General features: G+C 38.9%; 1 long non-coding RNA gene across 1 annotated transcript; it reads left to right on the top strand.

Moving 5' to 3' along the window:
* Positions 1-2,633: 2,633 nt before the first annotated feature.
* On the top strand, positions 2,634-4,221 carry LOC122597038. Its single transcript, XR_006323406.1, has 3 exons — positions 2,634-2,758; positions 3,397-3,469; positions 3,938-4,221. It is a non-coding gene; the product is annotated as an uncharacterized LOC122597038 (long non-coding RNA).
* Positions 4,222-12,239: the final 8,018 nt, after the last annotated feature.

Below are 12,239 nucleotides of genomic sequence, written 5' to 3'. Positions count from 1 at the left end.
TACCTATCTCAGTAGCTCTCTGCAATATTATGTGTTGTGTCCATATCCGTTATGGAAGCAACAGAATTTGTCGAGGTTTCTTGTCCCTCTTTCGGATAGTGGTCCCGGTTTAATGAACATTTTTTGCTACCTTCTCCATTGAGAGAATTTCTAAGGGAGTCTTCCGGAGATTAGCGATCGTTCTTTTGTAGTTATTAACTTTGTAAACGGGATATGGTTCTTCTGTCGGAGTGTCTTCTTCTCCCAATGGTCAGCTATTCTTCTCTGGCGTCGTTTTCCATCTAGTCATGGCTTTTCCGCTATTTCCTTCGCATTTTTCCATTCGTAGAACTTGTCAATCAGGTCCAAATTGGTGGTTGGTTTGCTGAGGCACATGTACTGTATCAATTCTTTTGATCGGAGCCCATGTATAGCTCCAGATACCCTTCCTTGTTCCGATAAACGTACCAGGTTTCACGTACTATCTCCATATTGTTTTAGAAAGTCTTCCGTTTCTTCATCCTTTTCCTGTTTTATCTCATGTACCCGGAGGTGGAAGCCGAACTCTTCTGTTAGTTTTGCCTTGAAGCTTTCGACATCGCGTATGCTTTCCTCCGGCAGACTTTCCAGCCAGTCCCTGACCTTCCCAAGTAGGAGGTAGAGGATAACATGACAAACTTCTGGTCCGGTCCACCCCTTGATGCGGGTTGTATTTGCACGGGTTGACTTCCAGCAAGAGGTACAACCCCCCGCCAGTTGGACCTGCTGCGCCCTGGCTGGGTAAAAGCATCTTCCGTTGTAGTATGACTGGTATAACGGTTAATGTGGCCGCATTATGCCTACTGGTGCTGCCTCCGCCAAAGCCGGGTAGGTAATTTCCAGGCACGGCGAGTAAGTAGGATAAACTGATTGGCTCAGATGGATCGGGTAAGCGGTTCCTTTGCCTTTGCAATTGCCATGATGTTTTTCTTCAGACTTACCCTTCTTGCTCAGAACCTTCTGGGCTGTCCACTTGTTAGTTTCCTTCGTTTGCATTGTGTTGATTCCTTGGTCCAGGTCCTGGGTTTTGTACCCCCTCGAGCGCCCTTGTACTGCGGGGAGGGTCGTATCCCTATCTACGCATTCGAGACTTTGCGCAGCATCCTCTCCCAATTCAGGGGTCATACTCCTCCTGTGGAGGTTCTTTCCCTCGAAGTCAGTTATATCAGCTCGTGCTTCCTACTGCGTATTGGGAAAATCGGTAACTCTAGTGGCGAGAACCCCGTTGTTGACTTCGTCTCGGCTGTGGGCGTTTCTTGCCCCTCGTTGTTCTGACAATGAATCTGATCTCAACATAATGCTTATTATTTTGATCATAGCTAGGTTGGGTTTTTAAGAACAGAATGGTCCCACGAATGGCGCCAATTTGTTTGATCAAATAATCGCACTATGGCTTAGCCGGAGGTGTGAGTTGGGTTTTTAAGAACAGAATGGTCCCATGGATTCCCTTACAATCAGAGGGTCGGAGGGACCGCTTTACGCCGGATATTGTGTCTCTAAGTTGATTCGATCGACTTAGGGTTTAGGGGTTTTATTTAGGGTTTATTCGGAGGCCGAATAAACTATGTGTGAGGGTTTTGTTTGTTGTTCGTATGATGTGAATGAATGAATATGCCGTGAGGCTTCCTTCTCTATTTATATAGAGGGTAGATAGCTTGGAGAGGAGGGTAAGAGAATTAGGTTAAATCTCTTCCTCTTTTGTGAATATCTTGTTTCCTTCTTAAGGAGACTTGTGGTAATCTTGTTACCAAGTTGTGTCCGAGTATATCGGAGCTTCAATATATGTTTAATAGATTGATTGTAGGAGAGATCTATATCCGATCTTTCTCGTGCATCTCTTCGGAGCTGGGTATTTATTACCTTTAGAGCTCCGGAATTATCTCACTGAACGGAGGTCAGGCTCCGTTAAGGGTATAAGTAGCTTTACCTGTACGAAGATGACTTCTTATTCTGTTTCTGCTTCTGATACGGAGCTAGAGCTCCTTATAGGTATATCATCAACTGGCTAGTAACAATGCTCGAGATGGAACTCGAACATGTGACCCTTGTTACAACATCCAAGGTGTCCAACCACTGCGTTGTGACAACTCGTAATTAATTAGCAACAGGTTAGTCTTAATCTCGTTTAAGCTTAGTCATTATCATAATCTCGTTTAATTTAGATGGTCTTTGACGTGGAAATTATTAGACATTTGGACTTTTTTCTTAGTTCAATTAGACGTATCCTGATGACGTAGACTATTAGCTATCTAGAGAAATGTCCAGTCATAAAAATAACTTTAAATAAATATTTAAAGGTTATGTCTTGTACACAATAAATAGACTGTCTAGACTTAATATTTTAAAGTTCACCTTGACGAAATTTTATTGACTCGTCTTATATTAAATAACGCGAAGGAAAATACATTTACTTTAAATTATAACCTTTTAGTCATACGGTGTATAATTGTAAGCATTTTATCAAATTAAGCGTACAAAAATAACTAAAAATGAGACCACTAGGCCGGCCACCCTTTTTTTGTGGCTGGAAATAAACCAACCAAACACCCCCATCTTCCTTTCTTTTCTTCTTCTTTGTTCGATCACCACAAAACGCACACACACAAGAACACCTTCAATTGATTTGGCAAAGAGGAATTCAAAGAAAATAATTTTAATTGTTGTAATAATAATCTTTTGGCAAGGGTTCTTTACCATCATCTTCGTCTTCTTCTTTTGATCTCAAGAACACTAAATTTTGGTAAGTTAAGCTTTTTCTTCAAACTTTTGATTTGTCTAAATTAATCTTATGGGTTAATTTCATTTACTTTGATTGAATTAGATAGCCTTGAAAATGAAAAGAGTTATTGCATGGTTAGTTAGGTTGATTTTTATTAGAATTTAGTCTTTGAAATCAAAAAGTGTTGAATTTGTAAATGGTTAGCAAAATGGGTTATTTCCAGATTCCTTAGACATGTTTCCCCTAGTTGTAATGAAAAGGTTTGATTTAGAAATGATTTGGTTTACGGAAAATGGTCGAAAAATGAGTTTTTGCTCGATCGGGTCAAACTCGCGCCACGATGTGTGTATCTTACGACGAAATCTGCTTTTTGAACTGACACTCACGCCGCGAGGGGTCCAGGTCACGCCGCGAGATGCTGTACAGTTTGACATTTTCGGATTTTGACAACTTGAACACTTGAACTTCGTTTATATGGTATAGTACTTTAGACTACCTTATAATGACAATGTCAATGACATTAGAAACTAAAGTCAAATACAATGGACGTTTAAATCACATTCTTGGTCGTGGCATTCTAGGGTTGATAGCTAAGTAGTTGTACATAGGATACTTGACGTCGTGAGATTTGATCCTCACCATTGGTACTCATATCCTAGGTTTTGGATAAACGTGGAGACTAGATTGCTCATTCTCAAGTTTGCTCGCCCTTTAAGCTATTTGATCGCTAAGGTGAGTTTATGGCTCCCTGTTGTATACACGACTACATTATAAATGATTTGGCTGCCTGAAAATGTGTTAACATGTCTTATGAAATATTGAACTAGATGACTTTGACTTGCCATGTTGCTGGCTGACTAAATTGTTCTTTGTGTTTGACGAACTAAAATGTTGCCCCTATGTAGTTATCACCATTATGAGATCTTAATGGTTGTCATGTCAAATTTAGTGTCTGACTGTCATTGTTCTGGTCCATACCCCATTGTAGAAGGGAGACCTGTGCGATGGAAATCGGTCATATTGTTGGATATTGATGCCGGCTGTCTTGTCGTAATATTGTCGGCCTTTGCTCTCGGCTGTCTTGTCTTAATAACTACATGTCATTGTGTGCTCCCAATGACGACTAAACTTTTGGTCAAACACACTGTAAACTCACCAACTATTTCGATAGTTGATCCTTTCAAATTTCATGCTTTTCAGGTAACCAACAGTTAGTCTTGGACCGTCTTTGGCATTGTAGGGCCATTCTTTTGGATTGGACGTACAATTAACATCAGACATTTGAGGACTCTGATGTTTTTAGCTTTAGTTGTATTAGATTGTCCAGATTATTAAACTCGTATTTCAGTGGGCCCAGTTTCAAATGAGGATGACTTGTATCCGTAATTTGGGGTCTACATTTGAACGATTGTACTTGTATTAAACTTGTATTGGCATTAATGGATGTAATCTCTATTACCTTCTGATTAGTACGCAATTATTTGTTAACCCTGTATTTCCGCTACAATGGGGTGTGATAAAAATTGGTATCGGAGCCAAGGTTATAGTTAATAAAAAGTTTTTCCGTTGGAAAAACTCAATCTATAGCCATTGTCGTTTCAAAAGGAAATCTAAGTCAAATAAGGTTTAGGATACTTAGCTCGAGAGTTAAATTATTTGTCTATAATTAGACCTAGCCTGATCAACTACGTCCTAATTTTGTAAAATAATATAAGGCTCGATATAAATATCCTAGATTTTGTATATACGTGATAGTTTGGATTATATTCACAACATACTGTTGATGTGGTGGGAAGGATGCGGGTAACCGTATATATAAGCACTGAAGGTATGTTAGGAATAGAAACCCAAATCGTATGTGTGTACATTAGACAAAGATCTCTTTAAAACTTAATGTTGTGTACTGTCTCATCCATTTGACTTGTACTGTCTTATCCATTAGACTTATATGTAACACCCCAACTAAGGCGGAACAATAAGATGTACAGAAAGTCGAATATTCAAAACAAAGGATTATAAATAACATTTACCATAGCTTTATTTGATAAAAAGAATTTACAAATGTACAAGCATGTGAACCAATTTCCAAGTACAAATGCGTCCACCATACTTGGATATTAAGTTCACGAAACAAATATCAAGCACATGAATAGTATACTACAATGATCAAGGCGGATTCCATTGCCCATCACAAGGTTTGATATTTGACTCCAAAGTGCAATGCAAATAATCATGAAACATATAAATCCTCAATGCTTGAGCTTATTTCCTGAAAAGCATGAAGAAAAAGTGTCAACTACGAAAACGTAGTTGTTGAATGCATAGGTTTTTATATAAATCTTGGTACATGCCCATTTTAACACTTAGAAAGTATATTATTGTTACATTTTGAAATTCCCAAACCATAAGACCGACAAAATTCTCATATCAAACCATCAAGCTTTCCAAATACTATAATGTCATTTCAAGACTTGGAAGAATACATGGTAACTTATAAAGTTCTCATTTATCAAAATCATTATGAGAGAAAATATATCAATCGATTTATCGTATATCATACCCAAAATCATTCGGTTATCAATATTCCATTATCACCAAATTCAACAACTTTCAAGATTCCATATAGGGTCCAATACCCAAACCGTATGTTCAATTCATAATATTCAACATAATAATATCAATTTCATTTAGCCACAAGGGCATAATTCAAGTAACTTTTGATGAGTAAATGCTTGAGCCACTACTACTACTACCATTTTTTCAAGTCCAACAATATATAATTCATTTCATAGCACAAGCTGTCAATCAAGTGCTTTATTCATAATAGGGTCGTGCCATGGAGACGACCATTTAAATTTAAGGTAGCTAGAACACCGCGATGGTCGGACTGGAAGTGAGGGTCATCACAAAGGCAACCAACCTTCCACCGTTACACTTATGGGTGGGTGGACGAATCCTAGTTGCGCAACTATCTAACTACAGGCCTCCACTTTCGGAGTAAATAGTATTGTACCGAAAGAAAACGGGTTGACAGAACTCAAGCTCATCATAAAAAATTTATCACATTGAACGTACGAAACAATTTCATTTCAAAATCATATTATCAAGAATCATTTCATATATATGTATATAAAAGCAATTTCATTTATATATCATGCTTTTCACCCCGATAGTTAAACACATAAAATAGTTTGAAAGGGGGCTATGACTCACCTTGATATGCCACGCATTATATTCATATATCCAAAATGGGTACTTCCCATCTATAGCTTCCTTGATCATATATTCCTTATGCTCCTCATTCGTATATCAAAGCCAAGCCTATCCCTACGAGAGGACTAATATACATAAGTTCCTATCTTAAGCCATCACTTAAAAATGCCACTTTCATTATGTTGCTATAAATTGTAGGATCCAAGTATATTGCCAACATTAGCATCGTTTTGATTGTAGAGATTGATGGTGTAAAAGGTTACTTTCATTACATGCATAGTTATAAGTTGTTATATTTTCAGTAACTTGGCTTCATTTGTGGTTTCACTTGATATATTAGGTTATCATATAGAAATGCCATATTAAGTTATGTTATCCTTATTCATCATTTGTTGTGTAACCGATTTTAGCGCGAATTAGCATTTGTTATATCAATATATAGCTTGGTTAACATAATTACTTATGCCTATCTCACTTAATTATCTTGGTTTTATTTTGATTACACTTATCTCATGAAATTCGTTTAAGTGTTATGGGTCATTATCAATTGGGCCAAAATGTGATGGGTTTTTAAGTGACTTGGGCTTAATTTAGTTATTGGGCTTAACCTTATTTGGGTCATGTGCTTAATGGGTTATATTGGTTATTGGACTTTAATACTGATTTATATTCCTTATGGGTTCATTAGTTGGTCCGGGCTAGCCCATTAACTCCTTAGTGCATCTTTTATCCCATTACACTAATGATTAGCTTCTTTTAAAATTTTCTGTTTTTACTTCACATTTTTATGAAATGTTGGCTACTATATTGGGGTCAAGACGAATTATTTGGACCTTCATGATTTTTACATAGCGACTTATATGTATCTAGTATTTTTGTAAATTTTTGGTGAATTTTTAGCTAATGTTTGGTGTCCTTCAAAATTATCCAAACACAAACTGTCCCGAATGGGCACTACTTGCGACATCAGAAGTTTTATAAAAGTTCTTGATGTTCTAATTGTTAGAAAAATCCCATGATTTTATTTTAAGTTCACGACACATTGAAATTACTTTCCACCAAGTATGACCTCCTGGAGCCTTTTGGTTTAGGAGATAAAAATTGTTAAAGTTTATAAAATATTCATACAAAATTAGGGATGAGCCAAAAATCCCAAATCCTGATCCCGTCCAGGTACCGTCCCGATCCTGGTACCAGGAAGTGGTACCGAATCCCGAGCGGGATCGGGATCGGGATCGGTACCCACTTTTCAAAGTTTGCGGGATCGGTACTAGTCGGTACCTGTTGTAGCAAATTCCGTTCCTCGTGTTCCTCACTCTTCTGAAGAGGAACCATTTAAGGCTTCAGACAATGACTCTCGCCTTATCAATCTGGTGTCAACATCCAGTGAATCTGGAAATGAACATGTATCTATTCATGTTCAACCACCTCTGTGACCGGTAGCTCCATATCAGCAGGGGACTACCGAGGGAGATTCTTTGCCCTATGCTCCTTGAGATCCTAATGCTCCTGGTCCTTCTGCACCGGTTCAGGACAACCGTATGTTTGGTCCCTCATTTCTTCTGGGCGATCTGTATGCTGCGGGTTCCTTCAGAGTGCCTGTTTACAATCCTTATGCTGCTAATGGGATGCCAGTTGCATCTGCAGCTAATAGGTCGGAATATGGTCTCCGACAAATGTCAAGGATGAACAATTCTCTCATCCGTACTAGGGAGGCTATTGAGAATCAAGCCCAAGCGTTGACTGGATCTTATCTTCATGCTTCTGAGGCTATGACTGTTGCTAAGGAGGGGAAGGAGACTATTGGAACATTGATCTTGATACTGTTAGTTTTGGTAGCCTTGGTTGTGGCTTTGCCAGTCGTTGTTATTTTCAAGATGTAATCTTGTAGTAGAGATTATGTATTGTAAGCCTAGAACTTATAACAACTCGTACTCCTGTACTTTGAATTGTAGTCTATCTTTATGGATGTAGTTCCCTCATGTCTTTGAATCGTATCACTCTGACTATGTAGTCTATCGTTGGGGAGGTAGTTCCCACATGGTTTGGATCGTACCTGTTAGACTATGTAAAATTTTGAACGTCAATGAAATGCGATTGTCTTTTGGCTTATATACTTGTCCAGACTATGTCATTTGCTTATTTTTAACTCTAGAAATATGATGTTACATATTTACTTGTCTTGTCTAGTACATGAATTCATACAAGTCAACAATTTGTGACTTGAATTGTATTGTCATCTGTCTTGCAAAGCTGCATTTTGAATAATTTTTTTTTAATGGAAATCTCTAAATGACATTTTTGTTCCTGTCATAGAACAAGTGATCCAATAAGGCTCCAAGTAAGAAGACTGCGCAAAAGTGAGTTACTCGATCAACTCCTAGACCTAATGAGACTGAACAGGAAGAACAAGTAATCCAATAAGGACCGGAAGCTACTGCTATCAATGTGAACACTGGTCCTGGATCTACCCCAAATGTTGGCGGGGAAAATAATATGGCGGCATTTGTGACACAACAGTTATTGGCCGCTATGCCTAATTTAGTCGCTCAGATCATAGCGAGCATGAACGCCAATAATAATCATCATGCTGACAATAGTAACAATGTTGAACCTACTGCTGAATAAGTTATTCCTCGAGTTCATCTTCGAGGGAGTGACTTTAAGACCTTCACGTATTGCAAGCCAAAGGAGTTCCATGGCATCGAAGGTTCTGTCGGTCTAATCAACTGGCTGGAAAGCATAGAGGCAATGTTTCTTATCAGTCGTTGTGCCGAAGAGCACAAAGTGAAATATGCTGCCATTCAATTTCAAAAGCACGCTCTGTCATGGTGGAACAAGCAGATTATGACTCGTGGCCGAGAGCTGGCTAATAGCATACCTTGGTTTGACTTTAAAAGGATGTTGATGGAAAAGTACTGTCCTCGGGAGGAAGTATAGAAAATGGAAGGTGAATTCTAGAATCATAATATGGTTGGACTAGACAACGAGAAATACACAATTCGTTTTCATGAGTTGGCAAGACTAGTCCCTCGTATGGTAGATACGGAGGAGAAATTGATCATGCCTCTGGTAATGGATTTGGCGACGGTGAAAATGGCAAGAGGTTTAAGACTGCTGGAAACTTTTCTGTGGTTGCTCAGGACGTCAAGAGGTACACTCGCTTAAACCCTAAGTGTAATAGGTGTAACCTCCATCACAGGGGAAATTGTCCTACTTGCCACCGTTGTAAAAAGACGGGACATTTGGCAAAATATTTTAGGGAGAAGATACCCAGTCAATGCTACGAGTGTGGGAGCGAAACCCATATGCGACCCGCGTGTCCACGACTCAATCAAGCCCCGAACAATAATGCTATAGCTCCAATAAGGAACAATGCGGGGAACAATCAAGCTGGGAATTAGGGAAAAATCAAGGAGGACAAGGTAGAGGTCGAGTGTTTGCTTTGGATGCTGCTGATGCACGACGTGATCCCAACATTGTGATAGGTACCTTCATACTCAATAATCATTATGTCTTTGTGTTATTCGACTCTGGTGCTGATAAAAGTTTTATATCCTTAGAATTTAAGTCTTGAATTAATATAGTAGCTATCCCCATGAAAGAAACTTATATTGTCGAATATGCAAACGGTCAAAAGTATGTTGCTAGAGATCATTTGGTAGATTGCGGTTTGACATTGTTCGGTGAAACTTTTAAAATTGATCTAATTCCCATAGAAGTTTTGATGTGATTGTCGGTATGGGCTGGTTGTCTAGAGTTCGCGTTGATATTTGGTGTTACGAGAAAGTTGTGAGAATACCTCTTCCAAATGATGAAACATTGATAGTATTAGGAGACAAATCGGGGAAAGAATTGATTTTGGTGTCGTAAATAAAAGCAAATAGATATTTGCAGAAAGACTACCATGCTTTCTTAGCGCTAGTAGTAGAGAGAAAACCAACGGGAAGAGACATTCAAGATATTCCAGTAGTTAAAGATTTTAAAGAGGTGTTTCCCGAAGATTTGACGGGACTCCCACCTCATAGACCAGTCGAGTTTGGAATAGACTTGGTCCCTGGAGCTTCACCCGTGTCCAAGGCACCTTATCGCCTTGTGCCGCCAGAAATGCAAGAATTGTCCGAACAACTTCAAGAGTTGGTGGCAAAAGGACTAATTCGTCCAAGTTCATCATCATGGGGAGCTCCGATCTTATTTGTTAAAAAGAAATACGGCTCTATGCGCATGTTTATTGACTATAGAGAATTGAACAAGTCAACCGTCAAGAACAGGTACCCTTTACCTCGTATTGACGACTTGTTCGACCAACTTCAAGGTGCATCACACTTTTCCAAGATCGATCTCAGATCTGGGTATCATCAATCTAGAGTCCGAGAGAAAAACATTCCTAAAACAACCTTCAGAACTCGTTATGGACATTATAAGTTTTTGGTTATGCCATTTGGTTTAACCAATGTGCCTGCTGTGTTTATAGACTTAATGAATCGAGTATGTCGACCATATCTAGAAAAGTTTGTCATCGTGTTCATTGATGACATATTGATCTACTCGCGCAGTAAAGACGAACATGAAGGACATCTGAGAACCATTCTACAATTGCTCAAGGATCAAGAACTGTACGCAAAGTTCTCAAAATTTGAATTTTGGATTAAGGAAGTACACTTCTTGGGTCATGTAGTGAATGCGGATGGAATCCACGTAGATCCATCTAAGGTCGAAACAATAAAGAAGTGGGAAACCCCTAAGACACCGACAGAAATCCGTCAATTTCTTGGACTGGTTGGATATTACAGGAGATTCATTGAGAATTTCTCAAAGGTTGCTCAACCTTTGACTCTGTTGACTCAGAAGACTAAGGAATTTGTATGGCAGGATGCCCAAGAGAAGGCATTCCAGACGTTAAAAGATAGACTATGTAATGCTCCTATCCTAGCATTACCCAATGGCATTGAAAATTTCGTGGTATACTATGACGCCTTACATCAGGGCATGGGATGTGTACTTATGAAAGAAGGTAAGGTCATTGCTTACGCTTCTAGATGGCTCAAAATCTACGAAAAGAACTATACGACCCACGATCTCGAACTCAGAGCGGTTGTCTTTGCCTTAAAGATTTGGACGCATTACTTGTATGGTACCAAGTGTATAGTATTCATGGATCACAAAAGTCTTCGGCATATCTTCGATCAGAAAATGATGAATATGAGACAACGACGATGGGTAGAATTACTCAGTAACTACGACTGTGAACTCAAATATCATCCTGGTAAAGCAAATGTTGTTGCTGACGCGCTAAGTCGAAAAGATAGAATTTCCCTATCTGTCATAACATGAGCAAGTTCTTATCTTGGCTAATCATTAAGGGATAGAGTCTTGGACGATCAAAACGAGGCCCTACAGCCATGGCATATTGAGAAAGAAGCATTGTGGAATGCTGAACGTTTATTCGAATTGGATGGCGATGGGATCCAACATGTACGTTAAGGGCAGAATGTGGATTCCCAAGTATAATGGACTTAGAGAACTCTTAATGAACGAGAGTCATCGATCTAAGTATTCAATCCATCCTGGCGCTGACAAAATGTACCATGGTCTAAAGGACTTTTATTGGTGGCCTGGTATGAAAAGAGATATCGCCACTTATGTCTCAAAATGTCTAACTTGTTCAATGATCAAGGCGGAGCACCAAAAGCCTTATGGGCTGCTCCAGCAACCCCAAATTCCTGACTAAAAATGGGAATCACTATGGACTTCATTACAAAGTTACCTCGAACCCTCAAAGGATACGATACTATCTGGGTCATTGTCGATCGATTGACGAAGTCTGCATATTTCATTCCAATTCGGGAGAATTGAAATATAAGGAAATTGTCTCAAATATATATTAAAAAGACTATGTCTCTTCATGGTGTTCCTTTGTCCATTATCTCTGACCATGATGGTCATTTCACTTCATAATCATGGAGATAATTTCAAGACGCCCTAGGAACTCAATTGCATTTGAGTATGGCTTACCATCCACAAACTGACAAATAAAGTGAACGTACCATCCAGACGTTGGAAGACATGCTTCGCGCATGTGTCATTTACTGCAAGGGTAGTTGGAATACCTTTTTGCCGTTAGCTGAATTTCCTTATAATAACAGCTATCACACTAGCATCAAATGTGCGCCTTATGAGGCTTTGTATGGACAAAAATGTAGATCGCCTTTTTGTTGACTTGATGCTGGCGAACGTCGTTTGTACAAATATGAACTAGTTCAGAAGACTACTAATCAAATTGTTGAAA

The sequence above is a fragment of the Erigeron canadensis genome, chromosome 1 (assembly GCF_010389155.1).
Source record: "Erigeron canadensis isolate Cc75 chromosome 1, C_canadensis_v1, whole genome shotgun sequence".
Lineage (NCBI taxonomy): Eukaryota > Viridiplantae > Streptophyta > Magnoliopsida > Asterales > Asteraceae > Erigeron > Erigeron canadensis.
Note: the sequence above shows the minus strand (reverse complement) of the source record. Positions and strands in the feature narration are given on the sequence as shown.